Here is a 21,810-nt window from a genome sequence, read left to right on the forward strand (position 1 = left end):
GGTAGATAAAATAGGAAATGGTCTCTTCATCAAAGGCATGGGAAAGAAAGATCTGATACCTTTATCTTTTAAAACCATCCAAGCTCCAACAATGCCACGGACCACTTGTAGTTTGAGTAAGGAGGACTAGGCAGAGGAGAAATTATTAAAATATGATATGCATTTTATTTTGTGATTCCTTACCTTCTTTCCTGCTCTTTCCTCCCTCTTCTCTGAATTAATTTGGTCAGATCTTTATCTCCCAAGCTTTTTCATACAGGGAAATGCACAGGAATGATTGGAGGTGATTACAGCCAGGTAGAGTTAGTCAAGGAAGGTTTCATGGAGGTGAGTCTTAAACTGCGTTTTGGAGATAGGGACTGAACACAATATAATAGAGAAATGAGAGAATTGTCAAGAGTCTGGATTCTAGACTGAAGATGGAAATGGGATACAGCAGTAGTTATGTGTGTGATGGTAAGTAGATTTTCCTGATTGGAACAGAATATGCATGGCAAGATTGTGAAAGACAAAAGGGCAATCAGCTAAGGGCAGGTTGGCTAGCAATTGATAGAAAGTTTGGGTGACCATGATTACCAGCTTGAATTCAGGGGAATAACTGGAGATATTTTAGGTTGGCTGAATAAGCATTTACAGAGTGGTTACTATGTGCAGAGTACTGTATTAGAGGATATGAAGGAAATGAAGGAATGTTACATTGACCCTGCCTTCAAGTATCTTATGATCTAAGCTGCTGAGAAGCAGTGGCATGTCACATAAATGATAGAATGTTGCCTATATGAGCTGCAGTCTCATCTGGAAGCACATCCCAAAGCTGAAAGATCATCTAGCCCAATTCCCTCATTTTACATGAGGAAACATAGACCCAGAAAAGTGAAGTCATCATCACAGGATCATAGATCTAAAGATGGAAGGGACCTGAGAGTCCTAGTCTGAAATGAACATTTTACAAATGAAGAAACTGAGGCCCAGAGAGATCAGTAATCCATAGTGAACCCAAGTCTTTCCACTCTAAAGTCAATGCTATTTACACTGTTACTACATCACCTTCCCATGTTCATTCAAGAAATAAATGACTACACCTGGAATCTGAACAGAACTCTGACTCCAACTTCTGGGCTCTCTCCACTTTTCCAGCACATCCTAAGTGACCTTTGTGGATGATGATTTGGGCAACTTTAGGACAGCCCACTTTTTTATCTTCTAGGACTTTTCAAAGAGAAATCATGAAATATTGCCTGAAAATAGATGTTCCATTGCATTAATTATATAGATGTGATTCCCCAGAGACTCCTCTCCAGGCATGAAGAATTGAAAGATTAGACCTGAGGACTATCCTTAAGAATGATGGTCGGTTGGACACCTCTGGAGTTGCAAGAGAAGACTCATGTTCCTTATTTTAAAGCTCCCTTTTCCTGTGGGTTGGTGTAATTTCTGGACAGGACAGAGGTCACCAGAGCCGAGACAAGGCGCTTGCAGGTTTTAGGCAAGGTTTGAGAGCTACATTTCTTTGTGTTGCTGTTTGTGTTAGCTTTCACTATATCATATGAAATGACTTTTCAAAGTGCCTATCAGGAAGAGCAGGGGTTTTTTTACATTAAAAAAATGTGCATTAAAAGCCAACTTTGAGGGCATCCCTTATTTTGCTCCTTTGCACACTGTACCTTTGTTAGGTGCCCACATTGCCTGTTACCCATTTTGGCTCTGGAAGCCACAGTCATCCTCAGATAATTTATTAAAAGTGCCTTGTTTTGTGTATTATATGGCAGGAACCTCTATGGGAAATACTGCTTGAGTTAGGGATCTATTGCTATGCAGCAGTGCCTGGATTTCAAGGAAAGAATGAGTTTTACAATGACAAATGACTTGTCAGCAGTGTGGACTAGCTGTACTGCTAGTAACTGACTGGCTCCAAATCATTTTGCTGCAGTCAAGTTAGACAAAAGTAGTCAGGAAAGGAATCATGATGTGGACAGAGTGCTGGATATAGGATTTAGTGGACCTGGGTTCAAATCCTAGCTCTAGTGTCTTCTTCCTACCAGTGTAACAATACACATTATTTTATCTCATTGGAACTCAGCTGCTCTATCAACAAAATGAAGGTGTTGGGATAAGACGGGTCTCTAAAGTCCCATATAATTCTAAACCTATGGTTCTAAAATTCAGCTTTATACATACCTGCAGAAAGACCTTTATGGATTAATCATATGAAAGGGTTTTCACTTGCAAGGGACTTTTGAAGACTAGTGATCACTGACAGGATGGTTAAAAATGGTTAGAAAGAACAAAATATTATAGCTGGAAAGGATCTTAGAGACTTTCTAATCCAACTCTCTCATTCTCTAGAGCAGGGGTGGGGAACCTGGGGTCTGAAGGCCACCTGTGGCCCTCTAGGTCCTTAAGTTCAGCCCTCTGACTGAATCCAAACTTCACAGAATAAATCCTTTTATTAAGGGGATTTGTTCTGTGAAGTTTGGATTTGTTCTGTGAAGTCTAGATTCAGTCAAAGGACTGAACTTAAGGACCTAGAGGGAGGCCCCAGGTTCCCCACCCCTGCTCTAGAGAAAGAAACTGAGGTCCAGGGATGTTTGGTGGTCATACTGCTGCTTTGTGGCGGGGCAGAAACACCTGGCTTCCAGTTCTTTTCCAGGATGTAATTTCCCTGTGTTTAGAAAGATGGGTAAACCTTCCTCCTCCCTCATCAACCAAACCAGTGTACATCCAGGGCACTGAGTCTTGACTAATAAAAGTTTATATAAAAAGATTCATTTTAGTTAAGGCTACCTCTTAAAATCAGAGATAATGTAGAATTCTAGACTATTAGAACTGAAAGGGGCTTTAGAACATGGAAAATTAGAACACAGAATATCAGATCTGGAATACAGAATGTTAGAACATACACTGTCAGAGCTGGACAGGATGTTAGAGACCATCCTGTCCAACCCCTTCATTAGACAGATAAAATGCATCCTCAGTTAAACATTATCTAGTGTTAACTCAACTCCCCATCCCCCACTGCCAAGGATGGAGGAAGGAGCAGGATACATTTCAGTTTATTCCAGGGGTAGGAGGAATTACAGGTGAGTGGTGGATTCTTTGGTATAGAAAGCCTCTTCTCTCCTACGTGGTTACCAAATTAATATGTTAATTAACACATGTTTGTTTATAAACACGGGCGGCCTCTACAGGTATGTGCATCCCCAAATGATTCACCCAGCTGTTTTATGGTGAAGTTCAAGGGTTATTTCGGCTTCACCTGCAGGGCAATTGTTACTGGCTCCTTTCCTGGGGGATCGGCATGTTTTCAGGAGCTTACTCTAGCTGCCCCAGTAGTCCAGTTCTCTCCCCTCCTCTCCTCTCCTCCCGCGCTTCCTCTCAGTCCTCACGGTGGTGGCAGGAAATTCACAAGCAACGCCAACTTTCCCAGCCAGCTCACCGCAACTGCCCACAGCTCAGGGGGCGTGTTGTCTCGGCGATTTAGAGAAAAAAAAATGTGAGTCTCTGGGTATGTGGTTTCCAGTTTGTAGATTCGACTCCGAATCCAAGAGAGAGGGGGCTTGGGAGTGGAATGGAAACGCCTTGACCAACACAAACACACATATACATATACACACTCACACGCTCTCTCTCCCTCCCTCTCTCCCCTCACACACACGAGCGCGCGCGCACACACACGCATACACACACACACACACGCATACACACACACACACACGCATACACACACACACACACACTCACTCACTCACTCACTCAACAAAAAAGGGCCGCTGGTCGCCTCTCTCCACCCTAGCCCCTTCCAGCAATGTATGTAGGAACCAGAACGCGGGCTCTGGGTGGGGGGGTTAGGGGCTGGGGGCCGGGGCGGGATGGGGACTAGTTCCACAGCTCAAGATTTCTACCAACACTTTCAAAGGGATCCCAGGCTCATTTTACCTTAGGAGAACGAGGGAAGGGAGAACACCAAGGGGAAGCCGGGATTTTCTCAAGGCGCGATCTTCTCCTTCTGTGGGTTCCCCTGGGGCCCATCGCCGCGGCTGCCTCCAGCATCCCACCCCCCAGTCCCCCAGCCCTAGACTACCTGTCAAGGGCCTGGGGCCGGGGCCAGCTTAAATGCCCGACTCGCGCGCTGACCTGGGGGTAACCCCCCTACCGTTCCCCTCTTCCCCCCTAGTCGGGAGAGGGGGGGGCGGGGTGGGGGAAGGTGGGGGAGGGCAGGGGAGAGAAAAAGGCGGCGCCGGCTCGGCTGGGACATGTAGTTTGACGGGTCTCGGCCTCCCTTTGGCTGCCCCGGCGCGGGGTCCGGCTCCAAACTACGACTCCCGCCAGGCCATGCGCCGCAGCGCATGAGCCCTACATAGCTCTAGCGCATCTATTATGCTGCCTTGCCGAGGATAAAAAGAAGAGCAACCGGAGGGACTATAAGGCAAACGTTGCTGAAGCTGCCGGGGCAAAGTAATCTATTTAATCTTACCCTTATATTCGTTTGGTGCTGCGGTTGCATTGCTATCTCCAATCCGTCTTTTCTGGCGGGGTGTGTGTTGGAGGGTTGGGGGGCGAGGTGGGGGCGAAGGAGAAGCCTGTTCAGAAAGGCCAGTGCCTGGTGGAAAGAGTAAAATGCTCCCTGGGTTCTGCAGCCTTTGTGCATTGCAACAATGTAACAAAGCCAGCTTGGGGAACCGAGACACTGTAGCTGGCTGGGGTTGTGTATCTGTGTGTGTGTGTATGTGTGTCTTTGTATGTTGTGTGCGTGTGTGTGTGTGTGTGTGTGTGTGTGTTCCACCTCCCCTCCTCTCCTCCGGATCGGGGCGCCCAAGGAGGAGCCCCGGCGGACGGCTGCCTCGCGATCGCTTGCTTCTTTGGTCGCCCCCTCCCCTTCCCCCGGCGCCTCCCGAGGCGCCTTCTTGCCCCCTCCTTGATCTGCTCCCCCTAGCCCGCCAGCCGCCCTCCCTGTACCCCGGGCGCCCCAGCTCCCGACCTGGGAGCTGGCTGGGCTGGAGCGCAGGGAGCTCCGGCCGGCCGCACAGAGCCAGCCTCGTCCATCGCTTGTTCACGGAAGGGAATTTTTTTTTTCCTCCCTGTGCCCGCCATCTTTTGAAGGGGGAAAATAAGGGGGAGAAGGGAAAGGTGAGCCGAGGCACCCTCCCCAGCTGCCCCAGAGGCGAGGTCGCTCCAGCCGGACATTGCCTTGGCGGCTCTCCCGAGGCTCCTGCGAGCAAATGGCTCTTCAGTTTCGATCCGCGGCGAGTTTCCCGGCTGGAGAAAGCCGCCCCCACCCTCCGCCTTTCCCTCCTTCGCCTCCTCCCTCCCTCTCTCCTCTCTCCTCTCTCTTCGGCCGTCCCTCCCGGCTCCGTCCAGTTTGAGTTGCGGCTGGGGGAAAGAGGGGGCTGGAACCAGGGCACTGGGAGAGTGGGGTGAACACCAGGGAACTAAGGCCCGGGGAGGGGGCCACGGGGCGGGGGCAAGCTTGGCGGGAGGGAGGGTGGCTCGTCCTGGCCTGGGTTACCCGCTCTTCGAGGCGCTCCCGAGGCGGGCTCCAGGTGGGCTTCCTTCCGATCGGTTTCTTTGGCCTTTTCGCCCAAAGTTCCGTGGTCAGGGCGGGGGAAGGAGATACACAGAGAGAGAGAGAGAGAGAGAGAAGTGAATTTTGGGGCCTCAGAAAGGGGCTGAAGCTCAAATTCAAATTCAGACTGAACAGTGTGTTTAAGCAAATTTAAGGCGAGGGCACTCGGGTCTTGTGGAGTGTGTTATGGATTTCTCTTTTCTTTCTCACCCCAATTTGGCTCGCGGTGGCATCTTCCAAAATTGTGCCAAAGTGAGGATATAAGGGTGACTCTCCCAACTCACATGGGAATGAATATTCATTTCAAAATCCCCTCTTGCTCCCACTTGGCAAAGGAGACTATTCCTTTTTTCTCCACTTGTATTCACGAGGAACTGAAATGAGACTCCAGCAGAAGGCATGATTTCCTTTCTCTTTGCAAAGTTTTCAAGGAAAAGGGATGATGGTAACTCTCAGTCTGGGATTTGCCTCTTTCTCCTAGATGTCATGGATTTGGAAGGATGAAGGCATTGAAAGTGAATGGAATGCTCATAATCTATGGATCATTGATTTGATGGGCCGTAGCTACTCTAGAGCAGCTATAATAGTCCATCTTGTTAACTCACACTTTTAGGGACCTTTAAATAATGGGTCACAAAGGCTTCTGTGGTAGTTTATCATTTCAATGGGAAGCTAAATTTTTGGCTAAAAGCCTTCTGTTTTACAGTGCCCTAACCTGTCATCACCACCACTTGCATTTGAAATGCAAGTCCCCCTAGCTTCCTGGCAAAGTTAGAGTGTGTGTGTGGGGGGGTGACTCATGTGTGAATGAGCCAGGTGATGGATAGGCGAGGTATCCAAAACAAATGAGAGATTTCCATAGAATAAATTTAGACAAAGATAAGAGAACCTTTAAGCATTCTCCTCATTCTCTAAGAAAATTCCAAGAAAAATGCCTGTCTGGGACTGTTTTTTAAATACTCTCCCCACTCCAATGTTTTCCTTTTAATGGAAGTTCCAACCAATCAATCAATCAACAATTATTTATTCAATATTTATTCAGTTATCTATGTATATTCAATATTTATTCAATATCTATATCAATATCAATATCTAGTACTTAACACCATTACATCTTGAGCTCAGAAGTATGACCTGTTGGATCTGGTTGATTTTGAAGCAGTGAAGCATCATATTTGCAATTAAAGTGACTGATTTAGCCCGGCTGCCTTTAGAACCTGAAGTGGCCCAGTGATTCCAGATGGTGAAATAATAGGGTACGTAGTGTCATAGGGACATCAGGATCATTTTCTGACCTTATTGGTAATGTTGAAACAAAATTCCATTTGCATAGTTTTTTTAAAAAGGTCTTTCTAGATTCTAAATAATTTTTAAAAATAGGTCTTGCTGAAGTTGTGATACAGACTCAATCTTTGATGTTTTCAGGTATTAAAAAGTAACCTTTGAAATATGAATACTACTGTATTGAGTTCCTTTGAAATCAGCTTGCACATGCTTGGGAAGCAAACTTGTAAATAAGTTTCAGTATTAGTAAACATTCTGTTCTCTTCCTGAAACCCACTAAAGCCTGAATAACAGAAAGTGAAACTCCTAGAGGAAAAGAAAAAAGTGAAACTGACCATCCTAGACTCTTAGAATGCCCACTAACTTTTCATTAAATAGTTCCAGCCCTTTCCCTTCAGCAGTGAGGAAGATTTCTGTAACAACCCAAAAATGCCAGTTAGTGGAGGAGTCCAGTGAAAATAAATAGTTGGTCCATAATAAGATGCATAATATTCTCAGTTTGTGATCTTGGTCTTTTCATTTACTTTGTTTATGGAAGCTAAGCTAAGATTGTATAATTATTGATTAAGCACATATTTTAAAATTTAGATAACTTAGTGACTGGATTAGTTCTAATGAAAACATCTGGCTTTATGTCAAATCATTTGTATGCCAAGGTTCATGTTGGAAAGAATTGTGGTACCTCTAAGATCCATTCCTAGCAGTATTTATGTTAGTTTAAATATATATAAAATATACGTATATGTGTATATAACATATGCATATACATACATGTGTGTATATATGCACATGTATATGAATACAAATTCTAACTTCACAGATGTAGCTATTACAATCAGTGAACCAAATTATAGCCATTATCTATTTGCTCCTTTTTAGAGTGTATGAAATGATTGAATCTTCAGTATTGATCAGTTAGTGGGCACCAGATCTTTCTGCTCCCTTTGACTTATGCTTGCAATTCTTATTCATTCTTAAAAATATATTATGATTATGTCAGAAACCTATAGTTTCATGACCCTGATATAGATTCCAGAGCATGAAAAATCATGGTACATTGGGTGAAATCTTTTTTTTTCCCTAAGGAGAGGTCAGGTAAAAGAATGAGGAATATGCCCTCTATGGGTACGTGAGGTGGGAATCACAAAGGGGAGGGGGGTGATTTCCTTTGAAACTATCTTCGCTAAAACCATTATTTTAAAAAATACTTAATTTCAAAACTACTGCTAGTAACCTCCCTCCTAAACCAGCTTGTATTTAATTACTTTGTATTTATTTGTGTTCACTTTGTATTTATGTTGTATGTACTTATATATGTGCTTGACTCCCAAATTAGATTGTGAGCTCCTTGTGAGTAGGAATTGTTTCAGTCTTTGTACTTACATCCCCACCCAGAACCTAGCCCAGTGCCTGGTAGGCATTTAATAAATACTTGTTGATTGATTGAAAATGAGTGGGATGAATGATAAACTTTTTTTCTGGACCTTAAGAGGGTGAGTGCTATAGGAACATGTGGGTTATTTTCATGGATTTTTTTCCGTACCCGAGCTCCTTTGGGAGGCTTGGTATGACAGCCTAAAGATCACTTGCATTGCTTCTTGACTGCCTCCCTCCCTTCCACAGCCAAGGCAGTGTTGGGTACAGAAAGATAAAACAAGAGTCCTTGCAACATTGATGTGTTTCACGTATTTGGGTCAAGTTTTTACTAAGAAGAATTGATTTGGTTTTATGCCCGGTTCTTAAGTGTGATTTTGTATCTCCCTCATGCCTACAGTTGCTCTAGAATAAACACAGTGACCTAAGCATCTCTTTCCATTTGATTTTCCAAAATCCATCCCTGGATGCCAGCATGAACTAGGGTAGAATATGGATATTCCTGTTGTCTCCTATCAGACAGTTGAAAACTACTTTTCAGAAAGAATAAAGGATGGGATGGGGTGGAGAGAGTGGGAAAACCTTACTCACATTGTATAAACATCTTTTGTTCCTGTTAATTCTGCCAGCCTCTCCAAGGTATAACCCTGAAAGGCAAGAGAATCTTTGGTGGGAAAAGAGTAAGTGGGTGGAAATTGTGTTGTCTGTTGCTTCAACTTGTGGTACTAGTGTTGTATCTTTGTAAAACCAACTTTTTTTTTTTTTAGCAACCAGCCCTCTAGATTTGGTTTTCTGCTTTACTTTGTTTTTAGTGCTCAACTATAACATGGGGTCAGACCCAGGAAAAAGGAGCACCTCAGAGAATGCCTTTTGCCCCCTTGAAGGCCACTGAAAATATTGGTGGACAGAAGTTGATGAAGTGTGTTGGAGATCCAGTAAGTGGCAGATTCTCTGAGTACTGGGTAAAATATAAAACTCAATGAAATTGGATGGCAGGGGGTGGGGGAAACAAATTGTTTTTTTTTTTATAGCAGAGTTTATTTGGGGTTTTGATATTGCCTTTTAAATGCTAATCTGGGGTAAAACATTTGTAGGGTATTTAGAAACTGTTAAGTGTAATCTGAAAATGTTATAGGCATAACTATGTGCAAATTGTAACTCTTTAAGAAAGCACAAAAATACATCAGAGCTTTGCTACTTTGTAACTCATCAAGAATCAAAGACAACTAACAACAAATCAGCAAAGAAAATTAATTTGAGTTCCTAATGGATATTCAGCTCTAGACTCAGAATGCTAGGGGTGCCATGGAAGTATAAAACACAGCTGCTGCCAGGAGCCGGGGAGTCCATAGTCCAGAGTGAAAAGTCATGGAAATGGAAATATTATAATTTTTAAAATAATAATACAGAATTTAAATAACCATGTAAGACATTTAGCCTGGTAGGTGTATCTCTTGTGTAATCAGGTGGCAGCAATAGTCCATAGCTACCAAAGGATGCTGGGCCCTGGAAATCTTGAAATCCTCTAAGAAAGTGGCATGAGGCCCTATCTTTTAGACCATTATGACTGTTTTGTTCCTCAGTTTTCATGATTCTGAATTATCTTTTTCATCAAAACCCAGTTTCCGTCTAGGAACCTAAGCTTTTCAGATGGAGGAAGGGTAAGGAAACCCTGTTACTATATGGGAAGTATAGTTTGGGGGGGGGGGAAACATTGTGGAATCTAATAAAGGCCTCAATGGAGAGAGAAATGGAACCATCCAAATTGTCTGTTTCCAAACTTTTTGCAATTTGATGAGCACTCCCAAGTTATTACTTTAAAGAGTAGCTCTAATACAAATTTCATGCAGTCATCCCATTAGGAGTTATGGAAATATTTGCTGGAGCTGTTGTCTTCAGCTGTACTTGACATACACAAATGTTTCTATTCTGTGTATTTCTACTGGGATTTGTACTCTTTCCATGGCCATTTAAAAAAAATGCAAATATGTTTTTCCAGACTGAAATGTGTGGGGCTATTTCCTGGGGCTGGGTTGGATTAAAATGCAACATATTCTGCTGTTGCTTCGTGTTGCTGCTTTATCCTTTTTTGGTTGTTCCCAGAGTCTGAGGGGGACATGAATTAAAACTTGTCATTTGGGATGGGAGGTTATTTCAGAGAAACTAAGAGATAAAACAAAGCTGGGTGACGTTCTAGAGGGGAGCTCTAAATTGGAAGTGCTTTGCCACTTAGTGCACCCCTACCCCTACCCCAAACACTGGGATGTTCCCATTTCACAATCGTAGTGGTTGCAGATGTGTGGTTCTTGCTCGGTCTCTGTTGCTTTTGAGTTGACAACTTCATTCTAAATAGAATGGGTTGTCTGTATATAATTCTATTAGGGAATTTCCCATTTCTTTGAGCTTGGAACTAATTTTCTGACCCCAAAATGAGCTGGATTAGTTAGTGCTTTGGAAGTCACTTTTACCACTTTTTGCAAGTTGCTTTTCCGGCTGTTTCTTATATTATCAGATCTAACTGTAACATACATTTTCATAGGATCTAGAGCTGGAAGGGACCTTAGAGGTCATCTACTCCAACTGACTATTGTACAGATGAGGAAACTGAGGCCTAGAGAACTTATGTGACTTGCCCAAGGCCATACAGGTAGTAAATAGCAGAGCAGGAATTCAAACTCAGGTCCTTCCTTTGACTCCAAATCCAGTGCTCTTTACCCACTACCCACACAGCCACATAGGGGGATGTGTCCTCAGTGAGGTACTTATATGGGTGCCTTCCTATCATACTTTCCTTGGTATCCAAATAGTGGGAGGACTATAGGCTAAGATTCTTTCATTATGTCCATTGTTAAATCCCTTTGGATGAAAGCTAATGCAGATGAAATTTATATCAAGCAAGTCACTTACCCACTATGGGTCCCATGTCCCCTGCCTGTAATCAATCAGTCAATCATTGAGCATTATTAAGTACATCCTAGGTGCCAGGTACTATGCTTAAGTGTTGGGAATACAAAGACAAAAAGATGAAACACTCCCCATTCTCAAGGGTCTTACATTCTGTCATCATCTACACAGAGAAAAGGTTAGATCAAATCATCACCAAGGAACCTTTGATTCTGTGGGTCTGAAGCAAATCATGCCGTAGGGAGCTTTTAGTTTGTAATCAGTCCATAAGCCACAATTTTCTCCCAAATTATCCTTGCATTCATCAGTAAGGAGACATGTTAGGCATTCTCCAGGTCCTCTTTATATAATTTCACTGGAAGATCTATTTTCTTTGTCCCTATAACTCATTCTCAGGCCCCTAAATAAATTAGTTGAGTTAGATCTTTTTGACAGACACTTTTGCCACTGTCCTGGAGAATAGTGGGCTTTAGCAGAGTTTTAGAAATACTTGTATTTTTTTTAACCAAAGTAATTGTTCAGAGTGAGGCTTCCTGCTTCTGTGAAAGTCTATAACTGCAAATGACTGGGTCTCTTTCTCTTATAAGGTGGATGATTGTGGCTGGAGTAGAAAAGGCTGGATGCAGGTGACTTGTTTGCCAATTAGTTTCTTTGGGCATAATCACTTTAGTAATCTCAAAGGCCCTTCCAGCTCAGATATTCTGTGTCTAATTTCCTTTATTTTCTAAAATCCCACTTAGTTCTATCATTCTGTGTTCTAAGATGACTTCAAACTATAAAATTTCTTTATTCAGTGACCTGATGGATGGTGCATACTTGAAAAAAAAAAAGGAAGTGCTTAGTTTAAACCCTTCCTCTCCATTAAAAAAAAAAAAGTAAAATCATTAAAGAGGAACACCTATGGTTAGCATACCTCTCACCTGTTTTATCTTTGTGTAGATTGTTGGTCAGTAGTGGCTTGGCATCCCCCCCCCATTCCTTCCTTCCTGAAAAGGGAAGAAATAGAAATGGAAGTAAATAAAATCCAGTAATCTGGGTCTCTCTAAAAGAAGGAGGAGGAAATTAGTTGAGAGAAATAAAGAAAAACCAGAAGTGTGACCAATATGTAGATCTGGACATGTAATGCTGTGACAAAACTCCTGTGATGCTGATGTTTTGAAAAAAAAAACAAGGAACAGAAGCTGAAGGGTTTCTGAAGAAACATGAAGCTTTTAGAAAAACCGGATTGAGAAAGTATGAAGAAACTTCAAAACAAGAGTCAATGAGTAAGTGTTAATGTTTGGTCATTAAGGGCTAAAACCAGCATCATTTCAGAATCTGGGTGCCCAGGATACTGGGAGTCTGATTCAGTGAAATTCTGTACACAATTCAAAGAAATTCCTGAATGGGGATGGAGGGTGGGAGTGGTATGGTGTGAGGAAACAGCAAGGAGGGTGATTTTAACCTGGAACTCAGTCATAAACTTGGAGCCCAACCAAAAGGAAAAGGGAAAAAATGACCTTAGTTCTTGGAGAGGTTGTGTGGTCTAGTACAAAGATGGCTGGATTTTTCACCAAGAGAAACTTGAGTTCAGATCTTGTTTCAGCTGTATGACCATGGCCAAGTAAGGCACTTAAGCTCTTTCTGAACTTCACTTTCCTTATTTGTAAAATGAGGATCATAATACCTCTACTGCTTACCTCAAAGGATTATTGTGAGGATCAAATGAAATAATGTACCCAAATTATCTTGCAAATCACGAATTGTCATAGAAGCATCTGCCGTAGTGGTGTTACTGTTGTATAAACTGAAGAGCTATGAGAAACTGTTTACTGAAAGGGGAATTTGGGAGCAGACCTCTGTCTAGATTTACTGTAAGGGCCCAATTTATGTGTTAACCTACCCCAAGTTGGAATAAAGAAAGGAGATTTCTTTGAAAAAAAATTTTTTAACTGGATTTCTAATTCTCTTTGTCCAGACTTTATATGCCCCCAGATCTCTTTGTATTGTGGTAAATTAATCTCTTCACTCTACTTAGCTAACAGTGTGTGTGCTGAAGCTGCAGGGAAGAGGGACTGCAAAGGAAGAGCCCAGATTTTAGAGGCCTGAGCTCTGGCAGAGAAGTCCCCCAAGGGAGGGAAATGGGGGGGAGAGCCTTGTGCTTGGGGCCTGCCTTGGGCCAGTGGCTTTTACTCCCAGATGCATCTCATTGCATGATGATTGCCTGCATTCCATTGGAATGCACTGGTTTATTTCATTCAGGAAACAGTTGTCTCAGTCCGTCACAGGGGCCAGGCACCAAGAGTCTCAGGAGCAAGGATTTGCCTTCTTGGATCCAGTTTCATGTGACTTAGAATGGCAGCTCTTTAGCATCCAGGAATGGATTTTATGTATGCTCTGGGCTGCACCTATCACACCATGGGCTTTCAGTAATTATTAAATAGCTGTTGTGGTAATTGCCCCTTTGCAGATAACTTTAATTCAGTGTCCCTTAATGCATGCCTGGTCCTAGTTTCCCCACCTTTCAAATGGGGAATAATAACCTTAACTCCTGTTTATATGAACAGCTTAGAACAGTACGAAGAGCTCAGTAGACCTCTAATGGTGGTGGTGGTGGTGGTATCAAACAGTAGGATATCAAGGTGGGTAAAGCCTTGGCCTTGGAGTCAGAAGACCTGGCCCCTAGTTCTGGTTCTGCCACTTCTTACAAGCCATGTTGACTTTGGATGAATGAATCACTCCTTCTCTCTGAGCCTCAGTGTCCTTATCTGAAAAAATGAGCATGATAATATCAGCTCCACTTCCTTCACAAAGTGGTTAGTGGGAGGGATGAATGAGGTAATGTATTGAAAAGTGCTTTTATAAACTCTAAAGCAGTACGCATGGGGTTGGTGCTGATGCTGGTAGTTAGTAGTAAGGATCTGCGTATAAGATATAAGCAAGAGAGGGAACCCTTTAATGCCATGTTGCTTTACTCCCTGGGAGAATTTATTCCATGAAGGCCTGTAGAGCTATTTAGTAGGGATGTGGTATGGCACTAATTCTACAAATGACAGTTTCTGTCTCTAAAAATGAAGCTCTGATTTTTCAGTGTATCCCCTTGCAACCAAATGAGCCGAAGGGTCGGCTGTTGGCTCAGTGTTTTTCAATGCTAGTAAAAGTGCACAAGCTCTAAAATTTCCGTTTCTCATTTTCCCCAAGTCAGTCATCTTTAAACTGTTTTTCTACTTTGGGATGAGTTATACTTCATTTATGGTGTTTGAGTCTGTTATGTGGTTAAATACCCAGGTTTGCAGGTTGAAAGACACTTTAATGAAATCCATTTCCTCCATCCTCAGTCCCTTGTGCAGGGTGCCTGTCATACTCCCAAAGAGTTATTGAGTGGTCAAGAAAAATTGCTCTTTGAATCATGGAATGTTAAAGCAAGAAGAGACCTTATATGTTATAATAGCATAGAATGTAGTTTAAACTAGGAGGGTCGTAAAGTGTAGAACATATTAAAAATGTTGAAAGGCACTATGTATCAGTTGGCTGTCATTTGACAGATGAGGAAACTGACGCCTAGGGTCATTCATTTAGAGATAATGCCAGAAATGGAGCAAGGGTGTCCTAATACCCAGCTCAGTGCTTTCTACCACTCCACAGCATCCTGTTCCATAGGTACTCTGATGAGGGAAGAAACTTCTTGTCCTATGGATTTCAGAAAATCTTCCATCTCTAAACTCAGCTGACAAAATCAAGATTCTTACAACAGGAAGGAGATGTTTTAGGTTGTCAAAATTTGCTCAAGTTTATGGCATAGGGTCATCTTTGTGTATGTAGTTTTTGGTCCAATGAACTTCTTAGTGTCTCTGTGTATATGTTTATCTCTGATGATTTGGTTCCTGAAATCCAACTTCACAACTTGCCAGTTTCTCAAGGTCCTGCTACAAGTTATCTAATTTCTTGGTTTTCCTTCATACTCTAGTACTTTGTGGCTTGTTTCAGAGTTTCATTTCTGAGCAATCTTGAGATTGTCTTGTCCCAGATATACATTGCCTGTTCACATTGCCTCTTTTGTCCAGCTTCATAGTCAAGTGTTTTGTTGACTATTACTATACTTTTAAAAAAGGAAAGCAAAACCTAAGGAAGAGGACCTCAGGCAGATTTGGAGAGGGGCACAGAGCAAATGTGCTTCTTGCTTGTTTGTTTTCTATTAATTTGTTTGCTTCTACTTTAAATTCTATGGATTTTCTGTAAGGTTCTATTTCTGTTCCTCATTTTGCACATTTGTTTTGTTAGTGGTAATTAAGGTTATATATCCACATATTTTTAATTAAGATTATTAATTCAGAGAATTTATTTATACAAATTTTAAAATATACCATGTTTAAGGGAAGTGGTAAAGTCTCAGTGATATCTGAATTACTCTGAATGGGAAGAGACTTTAAAACCTGCATTTGGGGTCAATTTAGATAGTTTTACAAACAGAACTAGAAAGTGCAGTATCTGCTGAGTAAGACTACTCTGCTGTTGTACAAACATTCAGAACACAAAGCCTCGTGAGTGAATGGGAGGCTTGTCCTATTTTATTTCAATAAGATTTTTGTCTCTGCAATAAATAGCTTTTGGAATAAAGTGGTTGCTGGGGTGTGTTGTGTGGTGAATGCCATACAGCTGACAGCTTGGGGAACAGATTTTTAAATGCTCCTTTACTATGAGAGGTTTAAGTAGGAAAATTAATTGGTGCTACATTATATGTATCAAAAAACCTTTAGGCTCCCATTGTAGAAAATGGTTTCCAGTTCTAATGGGCTTAAAACTGCTGTGTTGACTATAATGAATGGGAAATGCTGAGCAGCCAGTTCAAAACCTCTTCTTCCACACCTAGGCTTGTTCTAAATAGTGAAGCCTGAAAGGAAAGACCAGAAGTACCAAACAAGGCTCATTCCTTTGAGGGCAAAGGGAAAAGGCTACTAAGGGTGTTTTGTTACTGGAGGATAAGCTCTTGATTTGGGGGATTGCATTTTTTGTTTTGGTTCTAGTAGTTGTAGGGTGGGGGATTTTTTTTTTCTCCTGGCAGCCCTGCTCTCCCCTCAGTGCACCAGATTCCTGTAGATGCTATCTCTTAGTCAGGCTCCCTGCCCCTCCCCCAGTGCCATAAAGCCCCTCTTACTGGAGAATGTCTCCAGGAGACCGAGCTTCCCATAGCTGTGACTGGATAGAGGAGAGGGGCTCCTCCTGCCGCCAAACTCAGCCAGGAGAATCCTGCTATTATGGAGCCCCCTTTTTCCTTCCTTATTCGAAAGAGGAGCAAAGAAAAGATCCTTCACTGGGAAAGGATCTTGGGATAAAAGGATTTAGAGCTAGAAGGAACTTAGATATCATCTAGTCCAAATCCCTCATTTCAGACATTTATACTTGAGAAAATGGGAGTCCTCAAGTCATTGAGAAACTTGTCCATTGTCACATAGGAAATAAGTAGCATGGCTAGGAATAGAGCCCAATTGTTTGGACTTTAAATCAAGCGTTTTTTCCCCAAATCAGGCCAACTGAGCAAATGGCCCTGAAGACCGTGCTGAGTCCTCTCCAGGAATTTTGGAAGCATCCCACATCTCTGCAGTTTGTGTTTCTGGCTTTATTTCTGGTTGAGGATGAGGGTACAATCTAGCACAGTTTTCCTGACTTTCCGCATTCATTGGAAAGGGTGTTGAATTTGGAGTCAGGGGACATAGTCTCAAATTCCAGCTGTGATACTTAGCTGTGCAGTTGTGTAACTCTGAACAAATCATTTAATCTCTCGGATCCTCAGTTTCCTCATCTGTAAAATGGGAATAAATAGTGCTTGTTTTATATTCCTGCCCCAGGGGAGAGGCAGAGTGGTCCGAGAGGGATGTTGGATTTGGAGTCAAAGCAATGAGTTCAAAACTCAGCACCGCCTATGTCCTTTTTCTGTCTCCTTGGACCAATAACTATTTCTCTAGGCTTCATTCCTCACCTGTAAAATACATTATATTAGAAAACCTTTCCATCTTTCAGTTTATGATCCTGTGAGGAAAGCATATTAGAAACCTTAAAGTGCCACAGAAATGTGGCTGGTTATTGTCATCTCCCCTTTATGATTTAGGAGAATGTCCTGCATGTTAGGATGCTATTATGACAGGATTGGAATCACATCTACACTGTGGGCTTTCTAAATAATTGCAGACTGGAATTTGGCCAGGAGTGTAGCCAATCAATGAAGCATTTAGTAACCACCTACTATGTACCAGGCACTATACAGGGGATGCAAAGACAAAAACGAAACAGTCCTTGAGGAGCTTATATGCTATGAGGGAGAAACAACATTTACATGTAGGATATAAACACAGTATATACAAGATATTTGAATAGGTAGGTGAAGCAGGGGGGCACCAACAGCTAGTGGCTGGGAAGAAGAGGAGATCAGGAGAGGCCTCAAATAGGAGGTGGTGTTTGATCTGTACTTAGAAGGAACCTGGAGGTGGAGGTTAAGAAGGATGCAGAGGCATGAAGACAGAAAAATAGAATGTTGTATGTGAAGTATCTGAATGAAAGGGATAGATAGATATAGATATATACACACACACATATATGTACACATACATACACACACATACACATATATATGCATACATATGCATATATGTATATGTGTGTATATATGTATGTATGTATGTATATAAAATAAGGTAGGAAGTATCCAAGTTGCAAAGGACTTTAAATGCAAAACAGAGGATGTTTTTATTTGATGTAAGACATAACAGGGAGCCATTGGAGTTTATTGAGCAGGGTAGTGACATGGTCAGACCTATGCTTTAGCAAAATCACTTTGGAAGCTGTGTGAGGGATGGGTTAGAGACAGGAGAGACTGGAGGTACCGAAACCAATGAGGAGGCTATTGCAAGAGTCCAGACCCATAGTATAATAGAGTAAGGTACTCTATAATAACTGGTGGCTTTCACCAGCTGTGTTCCATACACAGGTGAGACCCTTTGTGTTGCCCTCCAGAGTCAGCTTTAGAAAAGACCATAACAGAAGGCATAGTGTGGCTGGCCCACAGAAATAGATGGGGAGCAAAGGAAAACTGAGTGGCATTCTGGCAAAGCAGCATTGAGTTTATAAGAAAACACAACATAATCTTAATGACCACAAGTAGCCAAGGCTTGAATTTCATGTGTGTTCATCACCTTTGTGGTCTTGTTGCAAATCAACTCTAAGTGAGGTTTTTTTCCCAGCTTATAATTTGTATTGTTAAGAGGCATCCCTGGATAGGTCAAGAAATGACTAGAGTCACCCAGTAGGTGCTTGTTAAGTGTGCCATGGTCTTTGAGGGAGGAAGGTGTGAAGTGGTTTGAAGTCACTAAGATTTTAATTTTATTTGGAAACACCAGGACTGTTTTCAGGTTCCTTTCTCTTTGCCTCTTTCTTGCCTACTCAGGAATCCATTCCCCTCCCCCCCTTTCACCAGTGGAAGACAGATGATAAATGACTGGTGGTGTCCAGCTGGGGGTTCTGTCTTGTGGTAGATTGCTTTTGTTAGGCTGCAGGAATCTACGACGGGTGACTCATTCAGTTTTTCTTTTCTGGCCTTCTCGGTCACTGTATTTGGAGGCAATACCTTTCCCTGTGTCGGTTTAACTCAACAGCATGTGTGTGTGTGTGTGTACACATGCACACATATACACACAACACATATGTATATATATGTATGTGTGTATGCATGTACACACACACACACACACACATATATATATTGGGGGGGGCTAGGCAGTGGGGTTAAGTGACTTGCTCAGGGTCACACAGCTAGTAAGTGTTATCTGTCCAAGGCTGGATTTGAACTCAGGTTCTCCTGAATCCAGGGCTAGTGCTCTATCCACTACGCCACCTAGCTGCCCCCCCCACATATATTTTTTATTATTATTATCTGTTTTATTCCCGAGAACTCTACTTTCAAAGGGATTGCCTGCAAAGTAACCAGCCTCTGGTGTAGCCGGTTCCTGACCTGGTAGAGCCATTTGATGGGTTAGTGCTTGTCAGCAATAAACTGAGAGAAAGGGAAGTGTGAGTCTGCCCATCGATTGGGAAGACCCCTTCAGCTTGGATGGATCGATATCTTTTGAAAAGCTGGCTCTCTTGTGTACTGGGACAATGGTAACATCATTGTCCATAGCCCTTGCCTTTCTGTCTTTTAAATTGGCCCCACTCTCATTTGCCAGTCTAGTATTAAAATGCCCAGTCTCTAAGGCTGTCACCATAATTAACCCTCAGGGGTATGGGTCCATAGATCCAGGTGGTGGTTCATTCATTTTATTTTTTCCCAACCAACCTTTGTGACGTGCCTACTTTTTGAGATTCATTTGTGTGAGAGACTAGAGAAAATAGCCCAGATAAAACAAATTACCTGCTCTTCAAGGGCTTACAGTCTAATGGGGGAGTTTAAGGCATGCATACAGATAAATATAATATAAATTAGAACATAATTGGTTGTTACAGCCCTTTACTCAACTAGTAAGGATTGGAATTGATTTTTACTTCCCTGGGGAGGCTTAGTGGGTTTAACCGTCACCTCTGGAAATGCCCCATGTTAATACTTTTATGATCCGTTGGTATGAAGTCTTGTGAATATATGAAAGATTCACAAGCCCTAGGAAGCCTTCTGGACTTTGTTGCAAGAGCACTGAATTTGGAGTCGAAAGTCTTGGGTTGGAATCTCATGTCTGTCACTGAACTACTGGTTTTACTTGACTGTGCATGTCATTGCCCCTTTCTGGGCCTCAGCAAAATGAGGGGTTTAAGTTATATGTCTTTTAAGATTACTTTCAACGCTAAAATCCTATCCCTTGTTCCTAGGAATTTTTTCCCTTGCTCCTAAAGGCCTGCTTTCGTTTCCTCCCCTCCTCCAAATATTTCCCTCCATTTGGCTTGGTGAAACTGTCCGGTATTTCCTTTGGTCATTTTGGCAATACAGGAGAAGCCAAGAGGATTTAAAATATCTATATCTATATATCTATATCTATCTATATATATATATTGGGTATTCAGTGCTTGGATACTTAATGATAGCTGCCCTCTTCCATTAAATCTTACCAAGGAGAGGTTGGAAGGTGGTGGTGAAGGGATCTGGGTGCTTGGGCATCTGTCCCTGGCAGTGCAGGTGTATGCCAGTGACAGATAGCTTTTGTGTCTAAGTTGTGGATTTTGTTACAACTCTCTCCTCACTTGCACGTCCTGTACGTAGCACGTCCTGAGCATGTAATAAGACCCTGGACAGTCCCAGTGGAGTTGATATTGGGTTAATTCCATGATAAACATTATTTTTGAAACACACAGTAACTTGTATTAGCTAGCATTGCATCCATTTTTGGCAAATGTACAACACAAAACTGAAATGCTTCAGTGCCATTCAGTCTGTCCTTGGCAATTCTTTTTCTTAGAACCGTACTGATCTCCCAGGCTTCAAAGACGTATTGAACAACAGCAGCAGAATCAGCAAAGGAGCTTGGAGTGTGTCTGTAGTTGAATCTTCCTGTTAGGAGACTTGCACTCTATTCCTGCCCTTCCCCCTCCTCTGGCCTCCCATTGAGTCTGCTGCTCTACTCTGGGGCCTGAATTTCTTGGATTAACAGGAAGTCAGACTTCAATTACTTTGCACACATCTGTTCTTTTGTGTCATTGATAGAAAGTATGTTGTAGTTTTTGTTTGTTTGTGTTTGGCAAAGGTCGAAGAGGGCTTTTTTCTCCCCTTTGTCCTATTTGCAACATATCTTTAATCAAACCCATATGAGGGGAAGCAGCTACACTTTAATTTCTACTCTTTGGGAGTCAAGAATACCTCTTAATTTTAGGAGCCAGGGTTTCCTCCTCAGGCCTCATCAATGAGTTGGGAATGCTGGTTTTGGTAATTATGACTGCCTGGTGTAGACTGCACAGCTGCCCCACCATCACCCTCCCAAAGTAACAAGTGTGTTGAAGGGCTACCTAGAGAGTGGGCGATGGGCAACGTGGCTTACGTTGCCCAGTCCTACCCAAGAGTTTTATGATTTTCATGCAGCCTGGGAGGACTAAGTACTTCCCTTTTGGAGCCATTGTGAGATATAGTGAGACGTGGAAGGAGAAGCTGATGTTAAAGGAAGTTGAGTGACTGACCCAAGGAAGCATGGTGAATGGGAGAATTAGGACTGGGAGGCCAAGTTAGATTGCTTCTAGTCATCCGTCTTCTCTTTCTAGAAAGGATTCTGTGGCCACACGCTAGGCTGAGCAGGATGAAGGTCTGGGCTGTGTTGATGGGTAGGGCTAGCATTGCTCATTTGCGAGGTGGAAAGAGGTGGAGAAAGGGGAGAAAGTGAGAAAGGAAAAGAGCTGCAGGTATTGGTTGTGGCAGTCCTTTGGTTTCCCAAGATCCAAAATTGTCCTTTGGGGAAAGCAGTGGCCTCTCTGACTCTGTAGGTTTCTATAACAAGATCGAAGTTCTTATTTAAGTCTCCCTTGCTTGAGGGGAGAGCCCAGTGAATAATAATTGCAGATTGCAGAATAAATATGCCTCAGGGCTTTCACTTTCTGTCTTCCCTTCCTTACTCTTTAGTTTCTTTCTTCTTCCAGTTTTACACTCATTTTAATCTCCAGGCACCAAAGTAAGTGGGTTGTTTCCCTTAGGAGTGCCCCCACACCTGGTTATCACACACAGTCAGTCTCTTCCCCCACCCTTG

At 42.5% G+C, this 21,810-nt stretch overlaps 1 protein-coding gene across 8 annotated transcripts in view; it reads left to right on the forward strand.

Moving 5' to 3' along the window:
* Positions 1-3,062: 3,062 nt before the first annotated feature.
* Positions 3,063-21,810, forward strand: part of BRD3 (bromodomain containing 3) — a 54,450-nt gene continuing 35,702 nt past the window's right edge. For 4 of the 8 annotated variants that reach the window (XR_002323564.2, XM_020981927.1, XM_020981935.2 and 1 more), the window contains exons 1-2: positions 4,347-4,455; positions 9,034-9,156. The gene's annotated coding sequence lies outside the window, so the exon portion shown is untranslated. Of the gene's footprint in view, positions 3,081-3,791; positions 3,808-4,346; positions 4,456-9,033; positions 9,157-12,371; positions 12,391-21,810 lie in introns of those variants that run through there. The other 4 variants (XM_020981928.2, XM_020981929.2, XM_020981930.2 and 1 more) reach the window with 4 other exon arrangements.

This window comes from Phascolarctos cinereus, unplaced genomic scaffold (genome assembly GCF_003287225.1).
Source record: "Phascolarctos cinereus isolate Bilbo 61053 unplaced genomic scaffold, phaCin_HiC Scaffold_2;HRSCAF=192, whole genome shotgun sequence".
Classification (NCBI taxonomy): domain Eukaryota; kingdom Metazoa; phylum Chordata; class Mammalia; order Diprotodontia; family Phascolarctidae; genus Phascolarctos; species Phascolarctos cinereus.